We start from the raw sequence: 12,441 nt of genomic DNA, 5'->3' as shown, positions 1-12,441 counted from the left end.
TAGTGAGACCCTGTTTCCAAATAAAGTACTTTAAAAAAAGGTCTGGGAGTATAGCCCAGAGGTACAAAGCCTCTGGGTTCCATCCCCAGTACCACCAAAAAAAAACAAACAAACAAACAAAAAAAAACCCTCTAAGACACTGATGAAAGAAATTAAAGTAGATGTCCTGTGTTCATAGATTGGTTCAATTCATATTTTAAAATGTCCATTCTACCCAAAGTGACCTATAGATTAAATGAAATCTTTAAAAACTCCAATAATATTTTTCAGTGAAATTAAAATGACCAACCCTAATATTTTTACCCACCACAAAAGACCCTGAATAGCCAAAGCACCTAGAGGAAGTTACTAAAGGGATCACACCTTCTCAGTTCAAATTATATTACAAAGTTACAGTAAGTACAATAGTATAATACTGGCATAAAACAGATACATAAACCATGGGAACATAGTAGAGAAACTGGGAATAAATCTACACATATACAGTTTAATGATCTTTCTACAAAGATGTCAAGAAATAATACTTTCAATAAATACTATTGGGAAAAATAGATACTCATATGCCCACGAATGAAGCTGGACCCCTACTTTATATCATGCACAAAAGTTAACACTAATAGACAAAAGGTCTAAATGTGAAGGCCCAAATTATATAACTCTTAGAAGAAACATGAGCACAAATATGTGAATTTGGATTAGGTAATTTTTTAAATATATGATGAAAAACATAATCAACAAAAGAAATTTAAACTTTGCATCAAAATTTAAAATTTTGTACTTGCAAAATCACCGTGCAAAAAGTGAAACTATAACCTACATAATGGAAAAATTTCAAATCACATCTCTGATAATGGGCTTTTAAGTAAAAAAAAATAAAATACTTTAAATTATTTTAAAAACACAAATAATCTAATTAAAAAGTGGGATGATATTTGAATAGACAATTGTTGGAAGCAGATCTACACATGGCCAATGAGCACATGAAAAGATGCTCAACAGCATTGATCAGTCAGATACAGTGAGATGCTACGTCATACCCACTAGGATAGTTATAATGAAAATTAAAAAAAAGAAAAGAGTGAGTGTTGAAGAGGATGTGGAGAGATTGGAGCCCTCCTACATTATTGGTGGTATTATAAAATGGGGTAGCAACTGTGGTAAACTATTTGGTGTTTCTCAGTAATTTAAACATAAAATACTATATGACCCAGTAATTCCACTCCTAGGTATGGACCTCCAAAGAACTGAAAGCACATGACTGTGTAAAATCTTTTACCTGCATGTTCTTAGCAGCATTTTTCATAATAGTTGAAAAGTAGAAACATTCTAAACAGTAACTTGTGAGTGAATAAAATAATATATCCAGGTAATTGAACATTTTTAGGCCATAGAAAGGAGAAAAGTTGGAAAACATACTAGACATGCAAGCATCTTGCCAACATTATGCTAAGTGAAAGAATCTGAACAATACTGTTACAAACAATGTGATTTTGTTTATATGAAATGTTCATAAAAGGCAAACAGAGAAACAATATTAGAGATTACCAAAGGCTAGAGATAGATAAGATGGAGAATGATAGTTAATAGGCAGGGGGATTCTTCTGTGGATGGCAAACATCTGAAACTACATAGTGATGATGGTTGTACAATTTTGTGAATATACTAAAAACATTGTTTGGTCACTTATTATAAGGGTAATTTTTATATATAAATAATATCTTAATAAAATGAATTTATGCCAGTCATCATCAAAGTTCATAATGTTGCTAAAATAGTTGGAATACAGCTAATAAATTTATTTTATATAACTTGTATATTAGTCATACATCTTGTGCTTAACCTGTTTTTATTAAAAATATTCAGCTATAAAGAAGAATAAAATAATAGCATTTGCAAGAAGATGGAAGGAATTGGAGAACATTATGTTAAGTGAGATTAGTCAAGCACAGAAAGAGAAGAGACATATGTTTTCTCTAATATGCCCAAGCTAGGGAGTAGTGGTAATACCAGAGGGACTCCAGATAATGGAGGGGAAATCTCAGCAAAGCTTGAATGGAAGGATAGGAGAGGAAGAAAGCTGAGGTTGTTCAACTGGAGGAGCTACATATGAATATGTGTAATAGTATAAATACAACATGATTAACCTGTACACTATTGGGAGGGGGAAAGGGAAATAGGGGGGGGGAGGGCATGAAGCACAATCTAAATGTACTCCACTTTCAATATGCTCCAGTTATAAAAATTGAAAAAAATCTAAAATATATATATATATTTTATGTAATCACTAGTATTATTTCATCATTGTCAACATAAAAATATATAAGAAAACTATAGCCTATTAAAAAAGATACAACTAAATGATAAAAATCATGAAGTCAAGATAGAGTAGCTAATTGAAAATTATGAAAGATATAAAGCAAAGATGTTTACAGATATTAATGATGTTTTAGGATAAGAATCTGTCTGTAAATGCATGTGAGGAAGTAGTCATGACTGAAAAGTGTATTTCTTACTAATTCAAAGAATACACACCCCAAGATCACAGTTATCAGCTGCATGGTAACTAGAGGACTATACTTTCAAAGTGGGAAACATTTTGGTGGTGCTTTTCAAAACACCTACTGTGACCATCATTTACTACCATGTGCCACAGTCAAAAAGGGATCTTGATTCAGAAAAATGGAAATTATGAGAAAGAATTGCTAATTTCCCATTGAGTCACTTAATGGTACGTTGGGGTCTGCTCAACTGCCTGACAGAACTTCTGATGAATCAGCTACATGTAGCGCTGAGCACGTTGGGGTCTGCACAACCTCCTGACAGAACTACGGAAACTTCCAATGAATCTGCAACATGTAGCGCCAAGCGGATATGGAGGGCATATCTACTCTCCTTGCCCCCGCTAGCCTAATTTGGTAATGTTGAGCCTTATCGGCTCAAATAATGCTTCCGTGCTCGTGAACCCCTCGTGCATTGGATAATGATTTGCTACAAGTTATGTACTTTGCACATTCAAGAGTGACCTTTAACTTGATAGGTTAGAATAGTTTCCTGTTGGAAATCCCCCTTGCGGTTTTTTGCTTTAAATTTGTTTGCCTGAGAGAAATAAATGAGATCCTGCTTGACATGTCTCCTGGCTTGTGTGGTTCTGTTCTGGCTGTCGGCACTCTCCTTCCTGTTCAGCCCCACCACTGACCAGCTGAAGCCGTCAATGGTAGATAGAATTTTTTCATTTTGCTCCTAAGATTTGTCTTAAATATTGTCCTTTTCCTAGCAATGCTTGGCTAATCTGTTAATGGGCATTATTTCTATATCTTTTCTACCTACTCAATTTTTCATTTTAATAATGCTAGTTACTATTTTCAGCATCAAGATTTTAATGGAGAAATGTGACTCATTTTATTCTAAAATAGGTGCTATTAGTTCATGTAAAATTTCAATGCTGTCATAGATTTTTCAATAATTTATTACTGAAATTTTATTTTATTTTATTTTGTTTGTGGTACTAGGCATGGAATCCAGCGGCATTCTACCTCTGAGCTATACCCCCAGCCCTATTTATTCTTCATTTTGAAACAGGGTCTCACTGAGTTGCAAAGGGCCTCACTAAGTAGCTGAGGCTGGCCATAAACCTGGATTCTCCTGTTTCAACCCACAACTGCTGGGATTACAAGTGTGCGCCACCACACCTGGCTTACTGAAAAATTTAGTCTTATTCTTATTATACCAAATTATATATTATGCTTCATTTCTTATCAAATGATTCCTACATATTCATGTTAAAAATTTGAGCTGTGAAGCCAGGCATGGTGGCTCACGCTTGTAATCCCTGCGCTTGGGAGGCGGAGATAGGAGGATAATGCAGGTTCGAAGTCAGCTGCGCTGGCTTAAGAGGCTGGCTTAAGAGACCTTGTTTCCAAATAAAAATAATAAAAAATAGGTGTCTGGGAGTGTAGCCTGGAGGTAGAAGGGTTTCCAGGAACCCCAGTACCATAAACAAAGAAACAAAAATTTGAGCTGTGTACAGTGGCACACACCTGTAATCCCAGTACTGGGGAAACTGAGACAGGAGGTTGGCAGGTTCAAGATCAGACTCAACAACCTAGTGAGACCCTATTTCAAACACAAAAAAACTAAAAAAGGACTGGGAGTGTAGCTCAAAGGTAGAATGCCTCTTAGTTTAATCCCCAGTATCACACACAAACAAACAAACAAAAACAATTGTCAGTAAGTTGTCTGTGCCTCTCATTATTATGGAGAATTTTTATATTTCTTCTATATAGTTCAATTATGTGATTATTCCTGCTGTTGTCTTTTTTGAAAGCCATGTTTGTTTGCTTGTTTGTTTGTTTGTTTTTTGCGGGTCTGGGGATGTAACCCAGGGGCATTCGACCTCTGAACTACACCCCCTCCCCTGTTTTTTATTATTTTATTTATTTTATTTTATTTTATTTTATTTTATTTTTGCGGGTCAGGGGATGGAACTCAGGGGAATTTGACCTCCGAGCTACACGCCCTGCCCTATTTTTTATTCTTTATTTTGAGACGGGTCTCACTGAGTTGCAAAGGGCCTCATTAAGTAGATGAGGCTGTCCCCAAAACGCAGTCCTTCTGTCTCAGCCTCCCAAATGCTGGGATTACAAGCCCAGCTGAAAGCCATTTATTTTTAATTCAATATTCTGAGATACACACATTTGTTCTTAGAAAGTTCTCTAGCTAAAATTACTACCGTGCATTATTCTTTCCAGAGGAGAAATGAATTTAAAATTACATCTTATTTTTACCTGTTTTATAAGGATTGACTTTAGTCATTTGCCCATGTTACTAGTTTTTAAACATAATATCATTTCATGCCATTACACATTATATTGTAGTTTTTGTTGGTTTCTGCATCCATTGTGATTGGGTATAAAATTAGTGAGAAATGAATAACTATTATTTTGGGGGAGAGAAGTGGAAAAAAACAGCAAATAAATGAATTGAGAAAAAAGGGAAGGAAGATTGTAAATCAAATGGGTTTATTTACATTTACTTAAAGGAGAAATGAAAATAACTCATAATCTTAGCTTGGAATTAAAAAGTTAAAATTGTACACAGGGCATGGAATATGTTAATATGGGCCTGCAGGAGTCTAGCAAGTCTTGGCAGCTCAATACAATTCTTATTGCCTCGTATTTTCACCAGAATATGTGCAGGTTAAGATGGATCAATGATGGACTGTACAAGCTTCATTAGGTTATTAATCAAGACCTAGAGATCATGAATCATGGCTAGTTAAATTCCTTTTTTTAAAAATATATATTTTTTTTAAAAAAACACACATATATATGTGTGTGTGTGTTAAAGAATATATATATGAAGTTAAAGATAGTTTACACTAGCCAGGCATAGTTTTGCCCACCTGTAATCCTGATACTTGAGAGATTCACAGGTTCTAGGAGATCACAGGAGGATATCACAGGAAGATCACAGGTTCTAAGCTAGTGCACATTAACATAGTGAGACTCTGTTCCAAAATAAAAAAAAAAATAAAAAGGGCTGGGAGTGGAGCTTATATGTATAATACCCCTGGGTTCAATCTCTAGCACCAAAAGCAATCAATCAATTAATTAAAAATTAAAAGAACAAAGAACCTGGGCTATAGTTGAGAGAGTACCCCTGGGTTCTATCCCTAGTACCACAAATAAGAAAAAGAAAAAAGCATGAGGAGAGAGAGAGAGAGAGAGAGAGAGAGAGAGAGAGAGAGAGAGAGAGCACTAAACCCAAACTCTTGTAAGTTATTTTTGTAGGAAAACATACACACCAACTAAGTGTCATTAATTGGGTTAATATATGTCTGCTTTTCAGTCTCTACAAAATCATAAAGTTATTGTAGGTTGGGAGCCATCTCTTTCTATAAGAGCACACGTTTTCCTTCTTCAAATGTATGTTGGTAGTCTTTTGCTATGTAGCAAATTACCTCAAACTTAGCAAGTTGAAACAACAAACAGTCTAACTGCCTGGAGCCTGGCGAGGCTATTTGGAGCTGCAAGCTGGGGCTGCAGTCCTCTCCAGGCTTACCTGGGCTGACCTCACTCCTGTGGATGTTGGCAGGGCTCAGTCCCTCGTCTGCCATTCACAACTGAGGCCTTGGGTTTCTTGACGCTTTTGCCTCTCCATGCAGATTTCTGAGTGACCTTATCATATAGCAGCTAGCCTCTCAGTACAAGTGGAAGAAAAAAACCCAAGGGGAATGCCTGTGACTTTAGAAAGACATCCCATGACATTCCATGAACAATCCCATATCATCCCATTTGTTGGAAATAAGTCAGTTCAGCCCATACTTAGGGAAGGGGATTCACAAGAGTGTGAGTCAGGAGGCAGGGTTGCTGATGAGCATCTTACACACAGATCAACTAAGTGTTGCTAATTGGGTTAATGATGGTGATGACAGTGATGTTAGCCTACATTGGGATAAGGCCGTAGAAATAATGATCAAAACAGTGGATATACAAACTTACCATAAATGGGTAGGAAAGCAGGCCATATGGAATTGTAATACGTTCTTCCCTTCAGAGACAATGATGGCACCCATTTCCACTTTGGGCAGCGGGATAAATAGAAATTCCATTCACTTAACAAGCAAACACTCTTGGAAGATTGTTTTTAATGAAGGGAATTATGAGCTCAGGTATGGATGTGTTCAATTTGATATATTTTAGTTAATCTGAGACTTTTTTTGTGTGTGGTACTGGGGTTCCTAGAAGCCCTTCTACCTCTGGGCTACACTCCCAGACCTATTTTTATATTTTTATTTGGAAACAGGGTCTCTTAAGCCAGCAAGTCTGGCTTCGAACCAGTGTGATCCTCCAGTCACCACCTCCCAAGCGCAGGGATTACAAGCGTGTGCCACCACGCCCGGCTTCTTCTTTTTTTTTTTTTAATTTGCAGTACTGGGGATTGAACCTAGAGGCATTCTACCTCCAAGCTATACCCCCATCCCTATTTTTTATTCTCTGTTTTCAGAACAGAATTTCACTAAATTGCAGAGGACCTCAGTAAGTAGCAAGTCTGGCTGCAAACCTGTGATCCTCCTATTTTAGCCTCCCAGGTACTGGGATTGCAAGCTTACACCAGCAGGCCTGGCTTAATCTGAGATTTCTGATTGGACACGTTAGGTCAGCAATTGGTTGGAACACAAAGGGAATGATCGGAATGGAGATAAACATTTGAAAATACTCAGAATACTATATCTATTCATTCATTCATTCATTCATTCATTCATTCGGTGTTGGGAATTGACTCCAGAGGCATTCTAGAGTCAATCTCCAACACTAAGTAAATAAATCTCCAAGGTACATGCTCAGCACTTTTTATTCTTTTGTTTTGAAATAGGTTCTCCCAAGGTTGCTGACTCTCTCCTTGACTGAAGCTCTCCTCAAACCTGGCATCCTCCTGTCTCAGCCTCCCAAGTACTAGAATTATAGGTATGTGTCACCATGCCTAGCAAGTATTCAGAATATTGATGGTAATTTAAAATGTGCGTATGGATAAAATCATGGGAAAGAAAATACAGAGTATGAAAAGGAAGGAGGAAGATTTAAAGAATTCAAGATCAAAACCCAGGCGTGGGAGCCTGACATGGTGGCCTGGAAACCCAGTACTTAGAAGGCTGAGGCAGGAGGACGTAGGTTCGAAGTTAGCCTCAGAAACAGTGAGATCCTGTTTCAAAATTTAAAAATAAATAAATTAATTAAAAGTGCTAGAGGTGCAGCTCACTAGTAGAATGCCCTGGATTCAATCCTCCATATAAGAAGACGGCAAAACATAAACAAGCACACAAACCAAACCCAGGTCCACTGTAGTTCCAATGTGCATACACCTGTGATCCCAACTATTTAGAAGACTAAGACAGGAGGATTTCACATTCGAAGCTAGCCTAGGCAACTTAGTGAGACCCTGGCTCAAAATAACAAAATAAAAAAGGGTGGAGGTGTGACTCAGTGATAGAGCACCCATTGGTTCAATCCCCAGTTACACACACACACACACACACACACACACACACCAAAAATCAGGTAAATGATAATGCACAACAAAGAAAATTGAAGGAAATCAGTCCCAGAGATCAAAGAAAATGAGAGGAATTTGGTGAAACAGAAGTACATGGGAGGCTGAAACAGGAGGATCACTGGTTCAAGGCTAGTCTCAAAAACTTATAGTGAGGCCTTTCACAACTTCGTGAGATCTTGTTTCAAAATAAGAAAAATAAAATAGGGCTGGAGTAGAATGCTGGGTTTAATTTCCATTACCACCAAAAGAAGGAGGAGGGAAAGGAGGAGGAGGAGGAGGAGAAGGAGGAGGAGGAGGAGGAGGAGGAGAAGGAGGAAGAGGAGGAGGAGGAGGAGAAGGAGGAGGAGGAGGAGGAGGAGGAGGAGGAGGAGGAGGAGGAGGGCCAAGTACTTTATACTTTGAAATAATACTAAAGAAGTCAACAGAAAAAGAAGCATGCCCATGGGCTTTGTCGGTAGGCATTGCATTGCTGACTGTTGCAGGAGCCTTGTGGATGAAGGATGGAGAAGCACGGGTTGCAGTGAGTTAAAGAGCCAGCATCAAGCAAATTAAGGCATCTCTTTGAAAGCTTCGAAAAAGAGAGAGAAAATACAGCAATGATATAAAAAGGAAGTCGCATTCGAAGGTGATGGTTTCTTTTAAATATGAAAATGAATTGCATATGTTTAAGTGGTGATAGAGCACAATAGAAAGAAGCTAAAGTAACAAGAAAAAAAAAGGATAGTAGTGAGGTTCTGAGAAAGTATGGAGAATGAGGAAGCCATAACACAAATGGAGGGTTATTTTCTGAACTATAATAAAAAGGAAAGAAAACAGAAGATATGAGATAGAAGGACACAGGTGAGTTTATGAGTTTGATGGCGAGCAAGTGGAGGCATTTCTGTTTGGTGGTTTGGTTTTATATTCTCTGTGATGTAGAAGACGTCATGCTTATGTCAGTGTTATTATTATTATTATTCAGGTTGCATTTCTGTTAATCAAAGAAACTTTCCTTGAAATATGGCCCTATGAAGCATCGCCTATTAGCAAAGGAATGAATTTACTCATTCATTGAGAAAATACTTCTGGATTCCTAATTTGCCTCTCCAAACACCTAGTCAGCTTGAGGGTCCAGAAAGCCAAACAATCACAACTGTGACACCAGTTTAAAAACAGCCGGCTGTGGGGGCACAGAGGAGACAAAAGTAAGTGTGACTAGACTCATGGACGACTTCAAACAAAGTTCAAGATGGGTTTGGAAGAATGAGTGAGTTGGCTCGATAGAAATGTTAGGAGAAATACAAATGCCAATAAATGTATGGAAAAAAATGTTCAATCAGAGAAAATGTTCAATCAAATGCAAATCAAAACCACACCAGGATTCCATGTAACTCCAGTTAGGAGGGCAATCATCACCAAGTATAACAACAATAAACACTTGCAAGACGATGGGGAAATAGGAACTCTTATACACTGCTGGTGGGATTGCAGATTAGTACAGCTGCTAGGAAGATAATGTGAAGGCTTCTCAGAAGACTCGGGATGGAAGCACCGGATGACTGAGGTACACTGCTCCTGGGCATCCTTCCAAAGGAATTGAATCCAGATTATAGTGATACATGCATATCTATGTTCATAGCAGCACAGTTCACAATAGCCAAATTATGGAACCAGCCTAGGTGTACATCAACAGATGAATGGATACGGAAACTTGTGATATATCCACACGGTGGGATTTTATTCAGCCACAAAGAAGAATAAGATTATGTCATCTTCTAGAAAAAGAATGAACTGCAGAATAGAATGCTAAGTGAGTTTGGCCAGTCTCAGAATATGAAAGGTTATGTTTTCTCTCATATGTGGAAACCAGGAAAACTTTACATGAATGAGAAATATTCCAGTAAAATAGTGGAAGGGATTAAAGGAGGTGTGTGTGTGTGTGTGTGTGTGTGTGTGTGTGTGTGTGTGTGTTGGGGGAACTTGATGAATAAAACAGTTCAAATAGTACTATATCAAATAATTATCAACACCAATTTCAATAACCTGTGTGGGGACAGGGAGAGAGAGGGATTAGATGGAGGAGGAAATAAAACAAGTTGGGTATGGAAAAATAAAAAAAAAAACGTTAGGAAATCGTAACAGGTAATGAGCATAGCAGGAACAGAGTCATGTATCAAGAAAAGTATCTACATTACAGTTTTAACCCCTCCAGACTTCAGTCCAAGAAGAAAGTCCTCATCCACAGTCATTCTGATTTAGAAATTAAGACTTTCAGTCTAATAAATAGCTTTACAATGAGAGAAATCTGATTTTATCAGAAATCACTGGCAAGTATCTATTACCTTTAAACAAAGAACAGGGATAGAAACATGTAAAAGTTTGGTTTGAGCTTAATGGGTTACTAACAAGCAAACACATTTCCACACGCAAATACATTTATCATGATAGAGTTGAGAGGATGATGCCCCAGTCTACAGGAAGAGCATTGAAGCCAGCTCTGGAAAACGCTGCTAGTTGTTCCTAATGTCTTCTTTTCTACATAATGCAACTCCCAATTTTTAGTCAACTCTATTAACTTCACATCGACTGTATGGATTTTCCTGCCTCTCTAGAGGAATGACTGAGTTCTGGCCAATACTGAGTGTGAGGAAGCAGAGTGGCGACTTCTGGGATATGTTTTTAAAATTAAGGTACATCTTGCTTTCGGCTTTTGGGGGCTCATGAAATGGCTAGAGCTCTATTGTCCATGTTAAGGCCAGTGTTCGGCCATTTCATCATCTTAAGGATACTGAAACAGAAAGTTGGAAGCACCTTGGGGTCCAGAGGACCATAGAACAGTGGAGTCAACTCAGTTACCCAGACCATATATACAAAATTAAATTATATTTTATGTTACTCTATGACTTAAGCAACTGCTTAGAAAAACTATAACCCAACAATAATGTATTAGTTGTAACCAAATGAATACACCAATTAGCAAATAAAGCAACTTCTTTTCTAAAGCTTTATATCCATTATATATTTCTGTGATCTTATTTCTACTTAAAATGGTATTGTTTTCAGTTGAATACTTGTTCTTTCAAAGGGATGATGAGATGAATTTTTATTAAAAAAAAAACAACACAAATAACTAGAAAGAGAATCTATGTGGGTTCTACTTGAAACATGGAGATTGTGTTTCCTACCACAAACTTCTCTAGAAGGATGTGCCTGGCTAGCCATGCTGAACCTCCTGGCTCCAAGGTAAGTAGGTCTCATCCCAGGGATTAACTCATTTCGTCCTCTCAGCAGCCTATGGAGAAGGTACAATTTACTATTTTTAGCCCCATTTTACACCTCAGGGAGGTTAAGCATCGTAATTGACTAATGTCTCCCAGCTGGAGAGTAATGGACCCAGACTTTTAGCTCAGACCCTCTGACTCCACAGCTTCACTCTTAAACACTGTTCTCACCATCCCTCAGGTGCTAAGAGTCTTCCTTTAGATTTTCTGACTGGAGCTTGTCCTTGACAGAAAGAATATAAGATAAAACAGACAAGTGACAGACATGGCCTAAGACTTTGCTGTTGCTCTATTCCTTAGTTTTTACCTTTTCTTTCTTATTCCCAAGATACTTATGGATTGGATTCCCATTTTGCCCTGGGAGACTGAATTCCTGCTCCTGAACTCAAAGGAAGTTGGCTGTATTTCCACTCTGGATAGTCAGACTCCTAGGACTTGGCCAGAGTGTGGACCTTTTGCAGACAATAATTATTTTCCTAGTCCATTTCTCTTTGAACTATTCTATCATTTTCAATCCTAACTTCAGATTTCTATCTCTCTCGCTCTCTCCCTCTCTCCCTCTCTCTCCTCTTTCTTCCCTCTCCCTCTCTCTCTCTCTGAAAAGCTCAACCTGCCATTGGGATTATATACATTTATTGCCATATGAATTTATTCTTCAACCCAAATTTTAGACACTTAGGACTGAGAAAACTGAATTTGGTGAATCATCTGATTCTGTATGTTTGACATTCTGTGTATTTGGCATCATTGGTCACAACCTTCTTTTAGTCATCAAACATGTATTAAGCACTTGTCCTATGCCAGGCACTGTGCTTTGTGCTAAGGCCATGAATGAATGATTTCCTACCCTCACAGAATAGTTAACAATAGTAAATAATAGTTATAGCAGTAAACAATGGTTATAGTAACAAAAGATAGTTACAATGAAACAACAAAAGTAACACAATTGTGTGATGAGGATAGAACAAGAAAGTAATCAACAAGAAGAGGGGAGATTGAGCAGCTTTTTGAAAGCTCCATGGCTCACCAGGTTGACTAGGGGAGGAAGGAAATTACAACCAAGAGTGGAACTTACAAAGGCATAGACGCGTGACCCGGCATAGCGAAAGCTTACAATAGCACAAAGGGA

This window comes from Muscardinus avellanarius, assembly GCF_963383645.1.
Source record: "Muscardinus avellanarius genome assembly, chromosome: 11".
In the NCBI taxonomy this organism is placed as follows: domain Eukaryota; kingdom Metazoa; phylum Chordata; class Mammalia; order Rodentia; family Gliridae; genus Muscardinus; species Muscardinus avellanarius.
The sequence above is the reverse complement of the archived record's forward strand: the minus strand, read 5'-3'. Positions refer to the sequence as shown.